Genomic DNA, 22,191 nt, shown 5'->3' on the forward strand with positions numbered 1-22,191 from the left:
TGTCAAGAGAGATTCCAAGAAATCAAACACAAAAGCAAAATTGCTTGCTGGCTAGAGTGGCCGAGCGGTTCTAGGCGCTACAGTCTGAAACCGAAAGACCACTACGGTCACAGGTTCGAATCCTGCCTCGGGCATGGATGTGTGTGATGTCCTTAGGTTAGTTAGTTTTAAGTAGTTCTATGTTCTAGGGGACTGATGACCTCAGAAGTTAAGTCCCATAGTGCTCAGAGCCATTTGAACCAAAATCTCTTCTTCTTTGTTGAATCACCCATCCTTTCAACCTCGTTGCAACGTGGTACCCTCACGCAGCAAGCCTCCATTTCTCCAGCGTGTACCGCCAACTGCTTTTCTGCCCCCAAATCCGCAGGCCGACCCATTGAGGATGCCGATGTCGATCTCACACAACAGGATCCTTTGCACCCGGAAGCAATGAGTGTTTGACGGTTGGCACTCGGCAGCCACCAATCTGAAAACAATTTAATTTTTCGCTCCATCTCTTTCCCCATCATGTCTCGCCCCCAATCGAATATTCACAGCATTAGATCCAACAAGGAGGAATTATGGCTGCTCTTGTAATTGCATTGTCTGCTTGTTTCCTGCCCCAAGAAGCACCTTAAGTCCTTGCGACCGCTTTGACCTCTCGCATTTCTTTATAGGGTGCTTGGACTATCCAGCGAGGACGGTGTTGTTAGTGGGACAAAGCCGCCACCAGCTCATTTGTTAATGTGGGTTGCCTACATCAGGGGCAGATATGCACTCAGGGAAAAACCTATTGTTCTCCATTGATTGACAGCTCCTTAACCTATTGTTCTGCTAAAAGGATCCTTCCTGTTGATTGACAGGTGCTTAACCTATTGCTCCCCCACCCCCACCCCCTCACCCTCCCTCCTCACCCCTCAGGATACTCTCCCCCCCCCTCCCACTGCCACAGGTACACTTTCAGGTCTGAGGTACTGCAATTGCCCCTCTGACTCTTTATCAATTTGATTGACTACTTAATTAAATTGATCATTTAACTAACCTCTCCCCCTCTGGTAAACCCCCTCTCCTCCCACCATCCCTCCGAGAAATTGGTGGGGAAAAAGACTCAGTTGATAGGTCATTTGGAGAGAATTCGATTGCAGTGTATGGAATATTGTTTAAACAATGTAGACAATGTATAGGATATTGTTTAATTATTTACAGCTATGTGTACAATATAGTGTTTTATTTACTTAAGGAAACTGCCCAGAAATAGATTGCTGTGTATGGAATACTGTTTAAACAATTTTGACAATGTCTGGAATATTGTTCAATTAAACAATTAAGGGTATTCAAGGCAGTGTACGGAATATAGCTTATTTATTTATTGAAAGAATATTGCAGTTAATCGATCACCGCCCCCGCCACTCTATCCCCTCCCCCCCCTTGCCCCCTCTCCCCCCCTCGCCCCCTTTCCCCCCTCCCCCTTCCCTTCTCTACCTGGAAATTTGCCGCCCTACAGTGGAGAGGAAGGATATCACAAACGGAAATTCCAGGGTATATTGCTTTTTATAAAAAAAAAAAAAAAAATCAGTTGGCAGGGCTTGGATTTCTCCTGCTCATCATTCTCTGCTTTTTGGAAAAATACAGGTCTTGTGATAAGTATTTACATCCATCACTTTTCTCTTTTTATTCTGATTGCACAAGGAATATCATCATGAGACACACATCACACGTAGTTACACAGTTACAAATCTTTCGATCGCAAAGCATACACTGCCCGCCATCCACTGTCCACTGAACCACGCAGGACACCACCGCACATGCTCCCAGGAGTTGAGATGCACCTGTATCCCCTGCGAAGTGATGATGCAGCCATCACCTGCCGAACCACGTGCAGGTACCATTTCAGGTCGTGCAAGGATGAGGCGGCAGCATCTCTTTCATACATGACACCCGAGAAATACCTGTCGAAATACATGATCAACTAAGCACCATTGCTGGCACAATGACTCATAGCTGTGGGTCCACTGCTGAGAGAGATGTCTGGATAGCACATCACCCTCAGTGAGATGTTTGCATAGCAGGTCACCCTCGCAGGCGCAGCTGAAAGGCAGTCATTGTTATACTGGCATCACATGTCTAGTGAATAAAGGCTTACACTGGATGGGTGAGTAGTGTACTAATGCAAAGTTGGCATTGAGTCGCCATTGGGACAGTGTGCGTTGCGTGTATACTTCGCAGAAATTTGGGAAGAGTCAGTACAACGAGTGTTTGTGCTGGGGGTACTGATAATATTCGAACTCCTACCACTCAGCTCATCCTGGGGTGTGGAGTCATCCACGGCCGGCTGACCTCTCTCTGGCTGACATGTTTTTCCACAGCTGTGGTCATGAGCCGCATTTACTATGACAGTTTCCTCCATTGGCGCTGCACAGTGGCACAGTGAGTATGTGGAATGTATCTGACGATCTGTGGACCACTTTTGCGGGGTTTAACTCTCAGTGCAATATGGCGGTCTGTACAAAATAGTTTTGTTGCTGAAAATCTCGTCTGCAGGAAAAAATTGTGGATAGTGCTCCCACACCAGCAGCATCAATAATTTGTCAGGCAAATTCAGTAAGAGCCAATCAGAATACTCCATTCATTCACAAGACATCATACTCAGTCAGGAGCCTCTACAAACTGGTTCGAACAAGATGGAGGCAAGTTATCTACGGAAAGTTCTGAGAAAGCAAGTGTTCAAAGACAAGTTGAAGCAGACCATCCATCTCTGGTAGGAATGCTGTCATTCGTCTGCCACTGTGGCATTAGGACATCTCCAGACTAGTAACTGTAGGACACCGAAATTCCAGCCATTTTTCTCTTCTGTAGGACAGTGCTTCAAATTCGGCAAGTGTAATTGTTCTGATTTCGCCAGTCTGTGCATAGACAGTGCTCTCTTTCCCAACAACAAGAATTTTTTTTATGATTAAAAATGTTTTTGCTAGCGTGCACAGGCATGATGAAAGTTTTCAGTGGTGAGACATTCACCATTTCTGGGACGTATGTTGAAATCATAACGTCACGATTTCCGAGAAGAGTACATGTGATGTCTGGTTAGGACCATAAGGAAGAATGCAATCGGTGTTATTCTGGGCTATTTCCGAAAACAGGTCCTTTTACGACAAGAATTTCCACGCAGGCAAGCTGTGACAGCACGAGAGCTCCTACACCAACTAGAAAAGCAACTGTTAACTATTTCTGCCACACTTTACGATTTCCGAGAGCAAGACTTGGCTCTTATTACATAGACATGTGACATCAGTGTAACACTGACAAACTTTTAGCTGCACCTGAGAGGGTGAGCCGCTATGGAAACATCTCACTGAGGGTGATCCGCTATCCAAACATCTCCCTCAGCGCTGGACCTGCAGCTATGCATCATTGCACTAGCAACGGTGCCTAGTAGATCACGTATTTTGACAGGTATTTCTCAGGTGTCATGTATGAAAGAGATGCCACTGCCTCATCCTTGTGGGACCCGAACTGACACCTGCACCTGGTTCGGCAGCTGACAGCCGCGTCGTCACTTCACAGGGGCTGCAGGTGCATCATCACACTGGGAGCGTATGTGGTGGTGTCCTGTGCGGGTGGTGTGTGCTCCACGATCGAAAGATTTTTAACTGTCTAATTACGTGTGATGTGTGTTTCATGATGGTACTCCTTGCACAATCAGAATAAAAAAAATGAAAAGCGATCGATGTAATTACTTCTCACAAGATCTGCATCTCTCCAAATAGCAGAGAACGTTGAGCAAGAGAAATCTAAGCCACACAGACTGTTTTTTTATAAAAAAAAATATAACCTTGAATTTCCCTTCATGAGATACTTCCTTTCCACGACAGAGCCACCAATTTCTGGGTAGAGGAGGGGACGGGGAGGGGGAAGGAGACAGGGGAGGGGGCGAGTCGGTGGGGACGGGATGTTAGGGGTGATGATCGATTTCCTGAAAAATTTGTTAAATGAATAAGTAAACTGTATTCCATACACTGCTTTGAATTACTTTAATTGTTTAACTAAACAATATTCCACACTAGAACGAAATTTTCACTCTGCAGCAGTGTGTGCACTGATATGAAGCTTCCTGGCAGATTAAAACTGTGTGCTGGACCGAGACTCGAACTCAGGACCTTTGCTTTTGGCGGGCGAGTGCTCTCAGGCACATAGTTTTAATCTGCCAAGATGTTTCATATCATCACACACTCTGCTGCAGAGTGAAAATTTCATTCTGGAAACATCCCCCAGGCTGTGGCTAAGCCATGTCTCTGCAATATCCTTTCTTCCAGGTGAGCCAGTTTTGCAAGGTTCACAGGAGAGCTTCTGTGAAATTTAGAAGGTGGGACACGAGATACTGGCGGTAGTAAGGCTATAGGGATGGGTCACGAGTCGTGCTTGGGTAGCTCAGATGGTAGAGCACTTGCCCATGAAAGGCAAAGTTCCTGAGTTCGAGTCTCGGTGCGGCACACAGTTTTAATCTGCCAGGAAGTTTCAATATTCCACACATTGTCTAAATTGTTTCAATAATATTCCATACACTGCTATCACATTCCCTCCAAATGACTGATCAACTGAGTCTTTTTCCCCACCAGTTTCTGGGAGGGATGGTGGGAGGGGAGGGGGCTTACCAGAGGATGAGAGGTTAATTAAATGATCAAATTGATAAGAGTGAGAGGGGCTATTTAAATAACTCTGACCTGAAAGTGTACCTGTAGCAGGGACGGGGGGGGGGGGGGGGGAGATTTCCTGAGGGGGGAGATTTCCTGAGGGGGGAGATTTCCTGAGGGGGGAGATTTCCTGAGGGGGGAGATTTCCTGAGGGGGGAGATTTCCTGAGGGGGGAGATTTCCTGAGGGGGGAGATTTCCTGAGGGGGGAGATTTCCTGAGGGGGGAGGTGTATTTGGCAGGGGAACAATACGTTAAGGACCTGTCAATCAAAAGGAAGGAGTCTTTTAGCAGAACAATAGGTTAAGGACCTGTCAATCAAAGGAGAACAATAGGTTTGCCCCTAAAGTCATATCTGCCTCTGATGTAGGCAAGCCGCACTAACAAAGCGCACTGGTGGCGTCTTTGTCCCACTGCTGTCGTTCCATCTCATGGGGGAGTTACGTTGCTCATCTGGGCCCGTTGTCTCGAGTCGTCCATTCTCTCTGACACTTACTCAAGCAACTATTTCCCTTGTGCTCTCCATTTGCTGGCAGTATTCTAAGACCGACTGGAGGCTTTACTCCTTCCTGGTGACCTTCATCGACCAACATTTATCCAGTTGTGATGACCAGGTAGAATACCTTACAAACATTATCCTTACCGCTGCAGAACGCTCCATTTCTAGCACTTAATCTATACCACACCGTGTCCTGGTACTGTGGTGTACTAAGACATGTCGTGACGCAGTTTGCATACGGATACATGCTCTCAGCGTTTTCAACCATCGTGCTATGATGGCGAGCTGTATCCATTGTAAACTGTTCTGTGCGCAATGTCGTCACGTTCTTTGGGCCAGAAAAAAGCTAGCTGTATTTTATTTACTAGTTCTTTTTACAGGCCCGCTCCCTCTTCCATCGTGTGGGTCGACGTCCGATGGCTCTTTGAGACCAAGGTCCATTTCGGGATTTCCAGCCCAACCATAGAGGATGATATTGTGGACCCCATTGCTGTCTCCAATATGTTAGGCAGTTATTTTGCGGAGATTTAGAGCTCTACCCACTATCACCGGCCCTTTCTCCATCGGAAACACGTGGAGGAGTCTCGGGTGATAGCCTTCTCCTTTCAGAATCGTGAATGCTACAATGCTGCCTTTACTATGAGGGAGCTAAGTCATGTTCTCACTTCATCCCGATCGTCCACTCCAGGGCTGGACGATGTTCACATTCAGATGTAGTAGCACCTTTCTCTTGTTGGCAAGAACTTTCTGCTTAATACGTACAATCGTATCTGGACAAATGGGACGTTTCCCAGACGCTGGCGTGAACTCACTGTCATAACCATACCTTAAGCCCGGTAAGGACAAACACCTTCCTTCTAGTTATTGCCCCATTTCTCTCACCAGCTGTATTTTCAAGGTGAAGGAACGTATGATTCTTGACCAACTGGTATGGTGGCTCGAGTCTCGCTATTTGCTAACCACTGCACAATGTGGATACCGAGCGCGCTGTTCTGTGGTTTACCATTTCGTCACTTTGTCAACCTATATCATAAACAGTTTTCTGCAGAAATACCAGACTGTTGCTGTGTTTCTCGCTTTGGAGAAAGCCTACACCACCTGCTGGAGGACTGGTATCCTCCGTACACTCTACACATCGGGCTTCAAAGGCCGCCTGCCACGTTTCCTTCAGGAATTTTTAAAAGGTAGAGTTTTCAAGGTTTGTGCGGGTTCTGCCTTGTCCAGACACCTTTATCTAAGAAAACGTGGTGCCTAGGACTCCGTCCTGAGCGTCGTTCTCTTGGTATAGTCATTAATCCTATTATGGCCTGACTCCTGCTGGGAATCTCTGGCTCCCTTTTCGTCAACGATTTTGCGATCTGTTGAAGTTGTCCACAAACGTGTCTTCTGGACCGGTTTCCTCAGCCATGCCTTGATCATCTTTACTCATGGAGCATCGGCAATGGCTTTCGCTTTTCCACTGACAAATCCATTTGTATGAATCTTTGGCGGCGCAAGGGGTTTCTTCTGCGATCTTTACATATTGGGCCTGCTGCTCTTCCATTCGTTGAAACTATGAAAGTTCTGGGCTCATGTTTCATAGAAAATATTCTTGGTCTTCCTATCTGTCTTACCTAGCCGCCAGTTGCATGCAGCCTCCCAGTATCTTGTGTGTCCTAAGTGGTACTTCCTGGAGAGCAGATCAGACCACCCTCCTATGTTTGTACAGAACACTTGTCCATTCGAAAGTAGACTATGGGTGTGTCGTTTATGCATCTGCACGTCCGTCCCTCTTTCGTCCTCTAAATACAATCCACCATCGTGGAATCCGTTTGGCCACTGGCGCCTTTTTCACTAACCAAGCTGAGAGTCTCTATGCAGAAGTGCCGAACTACCACTGTCATATTAGCGTGATGATGATCTCTGCAGATACTTGTGCCGTTTTTCTACCATGCCCAGCCACACATCCGATGCCTCCTCCTTCGATGACTCCTTTGACTGCCAGTATGGGGCGTGTCCCTCTTACCTGTTACTTCTTAGAGTTCGTTTTCGGCTATTGCTCCAGCAGCGTAACTTCATGCTACCTGCTACCAGTGTGAACCCTTCGCCATCTTGTCTTCTTGCGGCGGCCCTGTTAACCTTGGCCTTCATTCGCTTTCTAAGGACACTACTCCAACCTCACTCTATCGCCTTCAGTGTCACGACCTTCGAATGGAACTTCGCGATAATACCTTTGTGTATACTGATGGCTCTCGGACTCACCATGGTGTCGGGTGTGTCATCGCCATTGGCACAGACGATTTTTGGTATCGGCTTCCGGAACACTGCTCAGTATTTACAGCAGAGCTCTTCGCCCTGTGGAGGCGACACATACTTCCCAGTTGTGTCGTCTAGTCTGACTCTCTGTGCCCTTCAGAGCCTTTGCGTAATATACACAGCCTATTCCTTAGTGCAACGCGTTCAAAAAAGATTCCACTTGTTCACAATTGAGGGAGCCACTGTGGTGTTTATGTGGGTTCCTGGTCACGTCGGTCTGACGGGAAACGAGGCTGCTGACGCTGCTGCCAAGGCTGCGGACCTCCTATCCGGCTGGCTATGTCTTCCATTCTTTCCGATGATGTCCATGTTGCCGTCTGTCAACACGTGATGTCACTTTGGCATTACCTCTGGTCTTCCCTTCACGGGAACAAGCTCCGGGTCTTAAACCTCTCCTAGCGGCTTGGCCGACGTCCTCTCGGCCCTCTCGCCGCCAGGAGGTGAATAGAAAGGTTGTCTTTTGGGCACTATCGTTTTCGCCATTGTCATTTGTTAAGTAGTGATGATGCTTCACCACTTTGCACTCATTGTCATCAACCTTTGACTGTTCGCCATTTCCTGACCGAATGACCTTTTTTCAACCAATTACATTCTAATGTATGTTTGCTGTCTGAGTTATCGGCCGTTTTGGCGAACTACGTGCGGGCTGTCGCCCGCGTTTTACTTTTTATCCCTCGTGGCAAAACGACGAAGGACATTTAATCATTAGTTCGGGACCTCCGTTGTCTCTACGGCGTATTGTATGGACCTTTGTCCAAAGAGCAAGTAGTTGTTTTCAGCTCTTTCCTCCCATACATTGTGCATAACGTGTAATCGTTTTTAACTCCTTTTCGTATTAGTGTTGTAAGGTCCTGACATGGCGCTTAAGATCTTAGTTCTTTCTAAACCCTAAAAACAATCAAAACAAAACAAATGGCTGTAGCACGGAAATGGTACGTTTCCGATTATCGGTCCCAGTTAATGATATGAGGGTTGTCCAGAAAGTAACTTCCGATCGGTCGCGAAATGGACACCACAGTGAAAACCCGGTGAAGTTTTTCACAGATGTGTTGGGTAGTGTCTCTAGTATGACCGTCGATCGCATCAAGACGCTCTTTTCAGTTGTGAGCGCACTGTGAGCGAGCAAATGTGCCCATAACAATGATGTCTCCCGCCAAGTAGGAGGGTCCACTGAGAGGCTTCGCCTTAATGAATGCGGCCTACCTAACACAACTGCCACGCACTTCCTTCTTCATGGCAATTCTCAGCCGCACTCTGCAGGGGCAGTGAACACGCTCCTGCAGCCTTTTCGATGGGAAGTGTTCGATCACCCACAACACAGCCCTAATTGGCTCGCCCTGAGTATCATCTCTGTTCACAAGAAATGCTGGATACGAAGACAACACTTGGGCGCAGGCTACGCGCGATAGACCAGCGTAGAGAATTATTGGAAAGCACAGGCGGCTGCCTTCTATGATGATGGTGTTGGAAAGTATATATAACGCTCCAACAAATGTCGAAGTCGGAGCGGAGACTATGTAGAGTAGTATCTGGAAAGTGTAGCTAACTCTTGTAAATAAAATGTTTCTGATTTTCACTGTGGTTTCCATTTAGCGACCGATTGGAACTTATTTTCTGGACAACCCTCGTATTATGTACTCACCTCTGTTGGTCCTAGAAGATCGTAACGGGAATTTCCGAAAACCCTGCATTCTCTACTCACCGCATCACGTTAACCTTTACGCCACTAGGCAGGCATTCGTCATTATATCTGTGCCTCATTAGTGTACTTTTGTGCTCGTGAACGATGAAAAATATTGTATTTTTTCCGAAATACGTTTCCTGGTTTCTCACTAGCTGTTTGATACTGACTCAAGGATAAACAGGGAGAGTAGTAGTAATTGCGGCGCCACTTCTAGACTAAGAGTTAAGAATTTTGTCTTCTTACACCCATGAATTCTTTAAGTCTTGATTACTGTGCCTAGAATAAGATGTGTTCCGCGCCCAAACTGAACCACTGTGACTTTTCGTTTGCTGCAATCCAGTAGCAGCCTTTTCATATCCCTTTATGAGGAACCGCCTCTCGTGCTAGACCAGACGCCGGTGGCACAAGTGCACCGGAACGTGCTCGCCCTTCACAGTCCGCCGACGTAAACGAGATGTAAACACGGCAGGGTGCTCTGCAAATGACGCGATTGTGTAATATTGTTCAGAGGCTGCAGGTCTCGCGGAAATGCAATTACTGTGGTCTGAGGGAGTCCTTCCCGCGTTCCCAGAGCTCCGCGGTGGCATATGTGGCGCCCCTTGATGAAGCCTTTGTGCTATAAAGTTGCCTGCGACACACTGTTCTCCGTCTCGAGTATATTACATATGTGGCATACTATACGGCGCCCACGTGCACTAGATGCTCTATGGCGTACCATTAATCTGCAACTCAATTAAGGCAGTACAGTCACGTTCGTGTACGACCTGTGCTCACTGGCCATCTGACGTGGCAGTTACCCTTGGCGGATGTCTAACGAGAGAATGGCACATTTCCACATGCCGAAACCTACTCTGAATTTTTTTCAGGGGAGTAGAACACACTACAAAAATGCACTGCCGAAGACTTAGCTGCTACGACGCACTGCAAGCTTTAACGTTTTTAAAAGGAAAAGGTTACTTATTTTTAATAACTTGTAGTTCATATCGACTGCTAAACTGTTGGAGACGTAATTATTACGCAAGTGACTAAAATAGGGAAGAAAACCAAGGCAGTGTTTGACGTTACATCACAGACGATTTCAGTCAAGTAGTACGTTAATGTGTTGCCATTAAATACTGTATAACAAATCCTGTAGCACAGTTAATATGTTTATTTGTGAATAATGTATATTTTGCATCTCTATAGTTCTCACGAAAATGAGAAGTATCTATTGGATGACGAAAACATACATTTTCCTTACACTGGGCTCACGCTATAAAAGAATGCATCCATGCACCTCATAGTAATTACGAGTTTTATTTAGACAGAATATCGATGGAGGAAGAACCGGTCGTGGCCGTTATTCTGCATATTGTGCCTGACACCAGAAATACTTGATCAAATTTGTAAAATGTGATGATGCACACTGACAATGCAGAAATGACTGAAATTAACCATACTGTTCCACCAATAAATCTGAAATGATAAAGAGATTTTGGAAATGACATTGTCCGACAATTATCTGAAAAATGTTTTACGTACGTTGTTGAAATTTTTCTAATCGGAATCATATTGTTACTTCCGGGTGGAATCTGAATTATGTTGACTGTCTTTTCATCGTCCTCCTAAAGAAGGAAGTGACGTTATGTCCAGGCCAAGAGCCCAACAAAAACAATGAATTATTTTCTGCAAATGGTAATAGGACGTTTAGACTGTAACAGTGAAAGTTGTCTCCCTTTTTCCAGATTTTGCTACTTCGACAAGACGACTTTTGCTAGCAAACATTCTCTTTTTGGCCCTAATTTACCTTGATGTTCCTGAAAACAGAGGAAATAGTAACCCACTGATACTTATCACTGGCATCGTTGTATATGCATTAGTCGTAGCATTCATCGACTGCACAAGCGACTGTCTTATTTTCGCTCGAAAGGATAAAGTGTGGTCTGCATGACTGGCTTTATAGTTTATATGAAACCTTTAGAAGATAACGAGAAGTTTCCTCTTCACGTCAGCTACGAAGTGCTCTATACGAGGTGTGGCTAGAAAAAACCCGGACTAGTACTGGTGAAACAATAAAACGAATGCAATAAGGCTGAAAGTCGCGTGGCCTGTCACGTGACTCTCGCTCCGCCTACTGCTCGAGTTTCATCTGCCTCCTGCACTCAGTCTGCCCGTGGCGTCTGTTTTAAGTAGTTGACGTTTTGTCTGTGCGTCGTAAAATGTTGAGTGTACAGAAAGAACAGCGTGTTAACATCAAATTTTGTTTCAAACTAGGAAAATCTGCAAGTGAAACGTTTGTAATGTTACAACAAGTGTACGGCGATGATTGTTTATCGCGAACACAAGTGTTTGAGTGGTTTAAACGATTTAAAGATGGCCGCGAAGACACCAGTGGTGACACTCGCACTGGCAGACCATTGTCAGCAAAAACTGATGCAAACATTGAAAAAATCGGTAAACTTGTTCGACAAGATCGCCGTTTAACAATCAGAGCAGTGTCTGAGTTAACAGGAGTTGACAAGGAAAGTGTTAGGCAGATTCTTCATGAAAGCTTCAACATGAACAAAGTGTGTTCAAAAATGGTTCCAAAGTGTCTCACAATTGAACAGAAGGAACGCCGAAGAATGATTTGTTCTGACATCCTGGAAAACATTGAAAGTGATCCCACCTTCTTACAAAATGTTATTACTTGCGATGAATCGTGGTTTTTTACTTACGATCCCGAAACTAAACGCCAATCGATGCATTGGAAAACTCCTGGTTCTCCACGACAAAAAAAGCACGAATGTCAAAATCGAAATTCAAGGCAATGATGATTGTTTTTTTTTTTTGACATCAAAGGGATTGTGCACATTGATTGGGTACCAGAGGGACAAACAGTGAATCAGCATTACTACATTAGCGTCATGGCTACCCTACGTGAGCGAGTACGGGGAAAACGGAACGATTTGTGGAGAAAAAAGTCATGGATCCTTCACCAAGACAATGCCCCAGCTCACTGTGCGTTGTCAGTGAAGACGTTTTTGGCAAAACACAACATTCCCATCTTAGATCATTCACCCTACTCACCTGATTTGGCCCCCTGTGACTTTTTTCTTTTCCCTAAAGTCAAGTCAGCTTTGAAAGGAACTAGATTTGAGACTGTTGAAGCAGTAAAAGAAAAAGCGACGGAAGTAATGTATGGACTTACCGAAAATGATCTGCAGCATTGCTATGAACAGTGGAAAATTCGTATGGAGCGGTGTAGAGACCGAGGAGGAGAGTACATTGAAGGAGATAACATGAAATTGTAAATAATTGTAAATAAATGTTTTTTCCAGCATCAGTCCGGTTTTTTTCTAGCCGCACCTCGTAGTATCATCTATTAATGAAATCTGCTCTACACATTTACTTGAATTAAGCTTCGTAATTTTGCACTTCTTTTCCCTATAATTTCCTGGTTCTAATGAACCAGTTCAAAGAAGCATGGAAATCAGTAATGTTCATCGCACTTGCAATTCAGGTCACCCAATCCCGTAGATTTCCCTCGATAACGGTGCAATGACTCCCACCAAAATCTTTCGAATAACTTTCCTATCAAGCTTTTGCAAGTTTCCTTTTGGCACATATTTCTTATTTTGTGTAAATTCGTTTTCCATTTGTACAATTCATGTTCAGATTTCACTAAGCGGAACCAGTTTTGCACACTGCTTAATTTTAAGCATTTTATCTCTGCTTGGTTTAACCAAAAAATTTATGGTCTTTTCTATGTCACTAAAATCTGTTTCAGCACATCGTTTCTTTGTTCTTGGAAGGAACTCTATTTTTGTTCTGTTCTTTAACTAGCACAAAATCATCGTTCGAACCTTAATTCACAGGGTTTTCCTGTTTCTTTTTATATTACCACAATTTCTAATGAAATGTCGATATCATTTCAGTGAATATCTAAAAAATTAAATATGTAGGTCTTCAGCAGAGGTAATTAATTTCTTTTGCGTACCACGTTCTTCATATTTCATCTCTACAACGTTGAAAACATTAATTAGATTTCACATTACTGTAGAATTCTGAAACCTGCTCAAAGACGTGGTACTTATTAGCAATCATACGGCAAGAAATCACAAAGAAAATAATACAGTTCTATGTCCATTCGTATACTTGGGGATACCACTAAGGCCACTACTAATTATTGTGGATATTAAATGAGTTGCAGATTCGAGCGAATAGTAACTGTGAACGATTGTGTGAGAGGAATTATCGACGAAATCTCAAATTCGCTATGCAAATTACTATCGCGTTATGCCGTCTTATTAGTTTACCGTTGTCCCCTCAATCAAGGATATGTGCCCGCCATGTAGCCCACACGTTGCCTGCTACAGGTACGAGAAAGGCGTACATTCTTCCACCTGCCTGCCGAGCTAGGCTACCTTGAACCACTGGACATATTCAGCAACTGGATGTTTGTTTGTTCCGTGCCTATAAAACATAGTATCGCACTATTTGCAGCTACGCGTTAAAGGGTAGCCAGTTTCACCATAAGCCCCACGACAGACTGTTCCGCATTCGGTTTCATGGCACCACATTCCATCAACTCTCATCACCCCGTTACACCAATATGATTCTATACTCTTTTTGTAAGAAGGAATACCGAGCTGAACGTTTGTAACTCCCAACGAGTTCGCGTTAGATCTTGATGGTGTGAAACTATGTGATCACTGCGGCGCGCCATTCTTCATACGGTGTTCTTAGTGCAAGTTAGGACTGTGCGGCTGGTCCCGGCAGAGGTTCCAGTCCTCCCTCGGGCGTGTGTGTGTGTGTGTGTGTGTGTGTGTGTGTGTGTGTGTGTTTGTGTGTTTTTGTCCTTAGGATAATTTAGACTAAGTAGTGTGTAAGCTTAGGGACTGATGACCTTGGCAGTTAAGTCCCATAAGATTTCACACACATTTGAACATTTGATGCAAGTTAATGGTTTGTTTTGAAAATTTCTTGTTCAAATGTGTGTGAAATGTTATGGGACTTAACTGCTAAGGTCATCAGTCCCTAAGCTTACACACTACTTAATCCATAATTATCCTAAGGACAAACACACAGACCCATGCCCGAGGGAGGACTCGAACCTCCGCCGGGACCAGCCGCACAGGAACATTTCTTGAATGTCGACGATGTCTATTTTGGGAAGTGACATGTTATGATATGTTAACCGGAGACCTAGAAACGACAGAGAGGCTCCGTCCCCGCCGCAGCCGCAGTGGTCCGCAATCCCACGACTACGGCAGTCCACTTCACCCCTCCGCCGCCCCGCACCGAACCCAGGGTTATTGTGCGGTTCGGCCTCCGGTTGGCCCCCCCCAGGGAACGTCTCACCAGACGAGTGTAACCCCTATGTTTGCGTGTTAGAGTAATGGCGGTGTACGCGTACGTGGAGAACTTGTTTGCGCAGCAATCGCCGACGTAGTGTAGCTGAGGCGGAATAAGAGGAACCAGCCCGCATTTGCCGAGGCAGATGGAAAACCGCCTAAAAACCATCCACAGACTGGCCGGTTCACCGGTTCTAGACACAAATCCGCCGGGCGGATTCGTGCCGGGGACCGGTGCTCCTACCCGCCCGGAAAACCGTGCGATAGACCTCACGGCCAACTGAGCGGGCAAGTGTAATGCATACATTCCATAGTAGGTTGATCTCCGCACCTCGGGGAAACACTTTCCTGTCGCCGTTATGATGCACATGGTGAGCCATTAGCAGCTAATATTTCTGCTGTCATAATTGTTGACACAACACTTTCAAATGAGCCTTACTGAGACTGGAATTGCGACCCCGCATTCAAGGCGTTCTTGTCAGAGTGTGGGTGCCGCTGTCAAATGGTAGTCATCTGGTGGCGGAAGGTATGAGCGTTTTGAGTAGGAGGAAGGGATTTCTTGAGCATTACCTGTCGGAACACACAGGTTGGTAATTACCTCAGGTATATGTTCTGCGTAAGACGTTTTCCGGTAGCTACAGTTAACCAATGTACGCATATTGAGACCGTGGCGGTTGCTCCCCACGGCTGGACGTTCCAAACGCGCCACGAATGCAGTTGCGATGAGTGCAGTATTCCTAGGGACCTGCGGTGGTGGAGGCAGCGCTGGTGGCGTCGGTGCCGTCGGGGCTGTCAGCGGCGACTGCAGATCCAGAGACAATCTCTGGATGTAGCAGTTATTCGAGTTCTAATTGTTCGACTCCATGGCGTCTTCGGAGAAATCGTGTAGTTGTTATTCGCCTCTGCTTATCAACAGGCTACCTTTGAACTATGCAGCACTGTGCCTACTGGTAAGTCTCCTTGGCGAGGCGGGGTGGGGGGAGGGGGGGGGGCGGACGTGTATATACTTGGCATTTCATTTTTTCTTTATCCATTTGCGAATCTTACAGTGATATTGCACACTAGTATTGCAAGACGCTCTTTATTCTGCCTGGGATCTCTGGCTGACCAAGGCTGACACTGTGCACACATTTTTTCCTCTAGTAATGAAAGTGGGATAGCTGGGTGAGGACGGGGAGTTAGCTTCTTCTCGGCCCAGAGAGAAGTGGGGCTATAAGAAGTGAGTGCTTAGTGCTTATCTGCCACGGCCATAGCTACCCATCTGCGAAAGCGTAGGCACTGGCAGGTTAAGCCACGACTTAGTGTTATCAAAGCGGGTGGGGGGCCCCTCGCTGAATGCTTGATATAGTAGCAGTGTCTTTTCTGCCAGCAACCGGATCTGTTACATCAGGGATGATTACACACATCTCTTACATTGCTGACGAGATGGGCGGGCGCAGTGATTGCTGCCTGGGGTCAGCGGCGGTGCCAACCACGGCCAGACTCTACACGTCAGTGTACGAAGTGCTGCATACCGTGCCGGAAGCACACTTACCGCGTTCAGCTCCCATTTATCTAGCAAGTTCCTTGTAATTCACAGGTGTATTTGCGCCAGTGTGGTATTTCTTATAAATACAGTATCTTTGGTTAGATATTGGTAAAACTGCACTGCTTGTAGACTTAGGTATGATGTTAATGTTTTGGTATACGTCTTGACGTTATTATTTCTACCAATAGAATCGTTTTGTATCACACACTCTATGATGTAACAGACACTAGTAATGTAGAGATGGCTTAGCAACTATAAATAATTCAGATCGTTCGAATACTTTTGAGCACGTGCTGCATTGTGATTTCTGAAAGCAGCATGATGTCGACGTGACCCAATGTGACGTCGAGAGCAGTGTGGTGTAATTCTTGTAATTGGAATAATAATAGAATTATAATACGTAAAAAAATTATGAAACTGTGGAAAATATGCAAAATACGGAAAATGTGTAAAAAAAGAAAATATTGAAAAATGTGAATACTTAATTATCTGATTGTGTGTGATCTCTGCTGGTGGCTCCAGTGACGAAAATTGCGTAATATGAAATTTAATATGTTTTTCACAAATAGACCACGAGTGCTGCAACTGAATGTAATAATAATAAAATTAATTTATTGTTAACAAATAGCCACACATCGATCGTCTGCCAATGGTGCGCAGGTCAAGAATGAAGCCACCCTCTCAAGCGCTCTAGTTATAAAAACAGGAGCAGGGAGAGGGTGCTTGAATCTTACACGTCCATGAGGGACGGCTTTCCCGTCATTTTAATGTGGTCCCAGTGGCTGTTCGAGTTTTCCCATCAAATTTATGTTACACAAGGCCATGTGAACGACATTGAGGTACGTCATAAACGCCGCGTGAAGTGGCCGAACGGTTTGAGGAGCCATGTCACTGATTGCGCGACCCCTCCCGCCGGAGATTAGAGTCCTCCCTCGGGCATGGGTGTGTGTTGTTCTCAGCATAAGTTAAAGTAATGTGTAAGTCTAGGGACCGATGACCTCAGCAGTTTGGTCCCATGGGAATTCACACACATTTGAACACACGTCATAAACTTGAATATAACTACTTCATTCGCTAAGGCGCGTGGGTAAGATATGGTATATGGTTTCCCGTGGGTGGCTTTGCGCTGTTGTGGGTGATTCCCCGGAGGGAGAGGGCGTTGACCTTGACTACTACTAGCCCAGGTATTGTAACGTGACAGTAAAAGTCGTCATTGGTGACCTTGGGATGAGAAACCACTCATAGCCGCATAGCGGGTAGAATGAATCTTTCTAATCTACTATACAGATTGTCACCCACTTAGCATTTTAACATGGGCTTTAGTTTGTTCATCTTCAAATCCTCTAGCCAGTTTACTTGCTATTTCATTGCTTGCAGCGCTTCCTATACAACTAATGAATTTCGGTCGACTTCACGTCCTTAATACACACAACGAAGCACTGCGCTTATTAGGAACTCAGCAGGATTTTCCATTCATTGAGGCATTTTAAATGAGGACAAACAAACGTAAATATGGATGAATGCTCCCATTATGGCGTTGCTGTGTGCCAATGGATACAGGTACTCAGCATGCATTCGTGGATCATCGACCTCAGTGCTGTGGTTGCCATATTTAAAAACGGTACTTGAGTAAAAAGAGAAAAGTAGCACGATTGATTTCCGAAAGTTTCCCCATCTTTGTCAAAGTGCCTTTCCCGCTTCCCTCAGTCATCCCGCCCCCTCCAATCCTCCTCCCTCCCTCTCAATCTCTCCCCCTCCCCTCTCTCTTTCTCTCTCTCACCCTCAGTCTCACTGTAACATACGTATTCTCAAAATGAAGATTGGAAAGGAGACACTCAGGCTACATTTGCATAGTTTGGTTGCTTGAATATGCGGTGAGTTGTAAAACAAACTGTTCCAGATTTCTCCTGCAGTTATTTAGAGCATCAAAAAACTAAACAAACTCCTCCCGAACAGGCCATGAAGGCCCAACGGAACTGATCGGCCGTCGTGTCATCCTCAGCTCATAGGCGTCACTGGATGCAGATATGGAGGGGCATGTGGTCAGCACACCGCTCTCCCAGCCGTATGTCAGTTTCCGAGATCGGAGCCGCTACTTCTCAATCTAGTAGTTTCGCGGTTTGCCTCACAAGGGCTGAGTGCGTCCCGCTTGCCAACAGCGCTCGACAGACCGGATAGTTACCCATCCAAGTGCTAGCCCAGCCCGACAGCGCTTAACTTCGGTGATCTGACGGGAACCGGTGTCACTGCGGAAAAAAAAAGAGAGAGTACGAGTGGTCGTAGTAATTCCGAATGTCGCGACCCCTTGAATCAAGCGTCTCCATCCCGGACGGTTATCAGCTTCTCTTAGAATCTGCTGAAGAGAGAGACTGGAGACCTTGATTTAATCTATTCACCTGCTCTCTGCCCTCCCACTCGGTCTCGTGCCCTCGATCGTTTCTTCCATGATTATTTTCTCTAGATTTTCTCCATCCTCCCTCACAGTATGGCCAAAGAACTGGAGAAGATTTGGTTGACACGAGAAGGCAGGCGCCAAGAGGTATTCAGTTGCTCAGTAATGAATACTTTTTTATACAGCTACGTGAAAGAATGCACGACTTCCAGTTCCTTCAATTGACCTATCAGCTGGACCTGTGCTCCTGGATCAATTATCATGAGTTTGTACTTGCTCATGATACAATGATAGACTAGCGTCCTTTACGTTTGTTAGTATCTCTGCGAGTTCATCTTCACTTTCGCTAAAAGCACGATGTCATTAGGAAATCGGAGGTTGTCAGTAGTTATTTCATCAGATTAGATGCTGTTCGTACAACCATCAAGAGCTTTTTTCATCGCATGTTCAGAACCGATGTTCTACAGTTGGGGTATAGGAAACAAGCCTGTCTGACACCTTTTGATACATTGAAAAAAATCACTGCAGCGAGGTGATCTTTTATATATGCAGCGTTTTTCAGAAGTGATGGTCAATAATTCACACATGAAAAGCACAGGCCAAAAGTAGCTAAAAAGCTCCAATAAACATGGGTCCGCGAATGAGCCGTTGCCGAGGTATCGCATTAATTTGTGACCCAACTGTAAACGCCCCTGGATACCGCTGTATTAACGTAGGTTTCTCGTGGTGTGGGATCGACTACCTCCTTGTTTACGCTTGCGCAAATACTTCCCTTTCCCCCTGCGTGCACTGTGCCGTGCCGGCCTCATAATCAGTTACGAACGTCACGGCACCATAGACAGGGGTTACACCAATGAAGAGTAGGCTGACATGCACTTCGTGTATGGCAAAGTAAATGGCAGTGCCCTTGAGGCTTCACGACTACGAAAAAGGGTTACCTCTCCGCAGGCAGCTCGACAGGCATAAATTTAGCCGGTTACATCAGCACATTGGAGAAACCGTTAGTTTCGCACACTATGTACGAGAAGATCGACCCACATCCATAACACCCGATATTGAGGGAAGGGTGTTCCGCATTGTACACGAACGTCCGAATGCTTCAAAACGAGGGTCGCTACACAAGAACGTGTCCTGAGTCATAGCGGTGTGTGTCGGATTTTACATCGACAAGTACTTTATCCACATCATATCCAGCGAGTGCAGACCCTCAACAATGCGTAATTCCCACCTAGAGAGAATTTCTCAACAATGTATCCCGAACCCCTAGTTTGTAAGCAGTAATCTGTTCACGGATGAGGCTGGATATAAGCGTGACGGTATTTTTAATACCATAACCGTCACATTTGGGCCGATGTCAGTCCTCATGCAACACACACATCACAGTATTAGCCACGTTATTCCTTAAACGTCTGGGCAGGACTGCTCGGAGATTTCGTAAATGGACCACACCTCCTACCACAAAAACTAACCAGACAGCAGCACATGCAGTTTATGCAGACTGTACTTCCGAATGTGCAGTCATACTCAAGCCGGCCGCGGTGGTCTCGCGGTTCTAGGCGCGCAGTCCGGAACCGTGCGACTGCTACGGTCGCAGGTTCGAGTCCTGCCTCGGGCATGGATGTGTGTGATGTCCTTAGGTTAGTTAGGTTTAAGTAGTTCTAAGTTCTAGGGGACTGATGACCACAGCAGTTGAGTCCCATAGTGCTCAGAGCCATTTGAACCATTTTTTTTGTCATACTCAAAAGTATCCGAACGACCTGAATTGCATTTCGCCTGATTCGCATGCAACCCGCATGACGCGGCTGTCTAGCAGGTCCTCTAATCGCTCCTTGGTACAGTCGTTTGACTATCGAAAATGGTTCCAACGAGTCACCACTAGAAAACACTGCTCTGTATCTCAGTAACTCAAGATGTAAAGTAATACCACGATGCTACAAATATCAGGGAACACCTTATCGCAGATAAGACTGTCCTTAAGGCATGTAAGATCACATTTATTACAATAAATGACATACCTGAAATGTTACCACTCTCATTATTACGTCAGATAGGTAATGCACGTAGTAAGTTCGTCGTATTCATAATTTCCTCTTCAAAGTAACATACAGTACTTATTATTTAACACAAAAGACATTAAAAAATTAAGTTATTCACGAGCAGCTAGTTGAGAATATGTATGAACTTCAAATGACACGACGAACCGTCTCGTTCTGCACAGGGATTCAAACCCAGGTCAGGCAGACTAAGCAAAGATTTCGTGACTGACGCAAACTAACAGTCATTCCTGATTAGGCATACAGAGAGTGATATACCTCGATTTTAGACAGTATCAGTTAGCAAATATCAACTTTAAATTACGTAACGCAAACATTTTTAACGGACGCGAATTCCTCCCCAGCATCTCTCGTCCCTGTTAAAGAACTACGAGAGATGTTAAATATTGCTTATTCACAAGTAACTTAGTTGAAATGCCGTGAGGTAAAGCTAATCGGATTGATATCGAAGTACAACCAACTGTGACATATCGGATTTCCTCAGCAGTAGCTAGATGTTTTAACTGAAATGACGAGACGAAACATTAATTTTTTCCTTCCCAGGACTCCAACCCTGCATCTATTGCTGTTATATTCTAGAGAAAACGAACGTTAAATATGGGTTTGTTGCACCAGCAGCGACATGTGAGGATGTTTGAACTAGAAATAATATGACGAAGAGTTCAGTGCTCACTGGGAACAGAGCCCCACATATATCGTTGTTGACTACACACAAAGAGACGTCAGCTACCGAATTTTTCTCCACCAGCAGCTCGGAATAACATCTTGAACTTACAGTGATCTCGCAAATAGTTCTGTGTCCCACTGGGAGTCAAAAACGTCAGATATCGTTAGTGTTGACAACGAATGAAAAAACATTAAAAATCAAATTTATTTTCCACCAGCAGACAGGTGTTCTCATGCTAGAGCTTGATAATACATAATGAAATCTTTAGTGCCGAACCAGGATTCGAACCCATTCACACGTAATATGTGGAGATGTTGAGGAATCTGTAGTTTTGAACAAACAACAAATTGTAGCCGAGCTGTATTGCCACGAAGGGATCAAATTCCGCGTTAAGGGAGGTCCGAGTTGCATTCTCAGTTCAGAACCAACTTTATCGATATACAGAAGCTCAGATAAAAGATGGAATAATTGTCCTGTGACCCTACATAGCGTCTGTTTCGTCACTAGAAATAAATAACTAGTATAAGAAAGGCTACTGGTGATAGAGGGTATGTGGTCTGTTGCACTGATGGTAGTTTCTGCCTGTCAGCAGCGGATAGGGCGTTACCTGTTGTGCAGCATTGTAAGTTTTTCACCATTGCACTATGAGCCGAAAGTATTTTCTTGCGAATTCCTTATTGATGTTTGATCTGCCTGCTTGTAGCTCTTTCACAGAAGGGGTAAAAACTTTGAAGTCAGTGAGACTGGAACTGCGAACCATAACAGACACTTTTTCACAGTTCAGCATGTTACCACAAAGCTGGCGAAGAGGTATGTGTCTTAGCTACTCATTACGAGGCCAATAGTGGCTAGAAGTCATAAACCGCTATTTAAAGGACGAGATTAGTTGCGATTTCCACCTGCAACGACTTTCCCGGGCTGAAAACCGTAAGTTTACAATCTTTTGTGACACCTCAAGAGATAATAACTGAGATTATTCAATGGAAATGACAGTTAAAATCAAGTGAACTTTGAGGCTTAATTCCGTGCACACAAGGAGGTAACTCGTCGATCACAGAGTTGCCAAACATACGTTGCCTTGTCGCCAAATCT

At 45.2% G+C, this 22,191-nt stretch overlaps 1 protein-coding gene across 1 annotated transcript in view; it reads left to right on the top strand.

The window, feature by feature from the left end:
• The window catches only part of LOC126249208 (popeye domain-containing 2-like), a 775,033-nt gene that overhangs the window by 156,295 nt on the left and 596,547 nt on the right, over window positions 1–22,191 (top strand). The window lies entirely within an intron of this gene.

Source organism: Schistocerca nitens, chromosome 3 (genome assembly GCF_023898315.1).
Source record: "Schistocerca nitens isolate TAMUIC-IGC-003100 chromosome 3, iqSchNite1.1, whole genome shotgun sequence".
Taxonomy (NCBI): Eukaryota; Metazoa; Arthropoda; class Insecta; order Orthoptera; family Acrididae; genus Schistocerca; species Schistocerca nitens.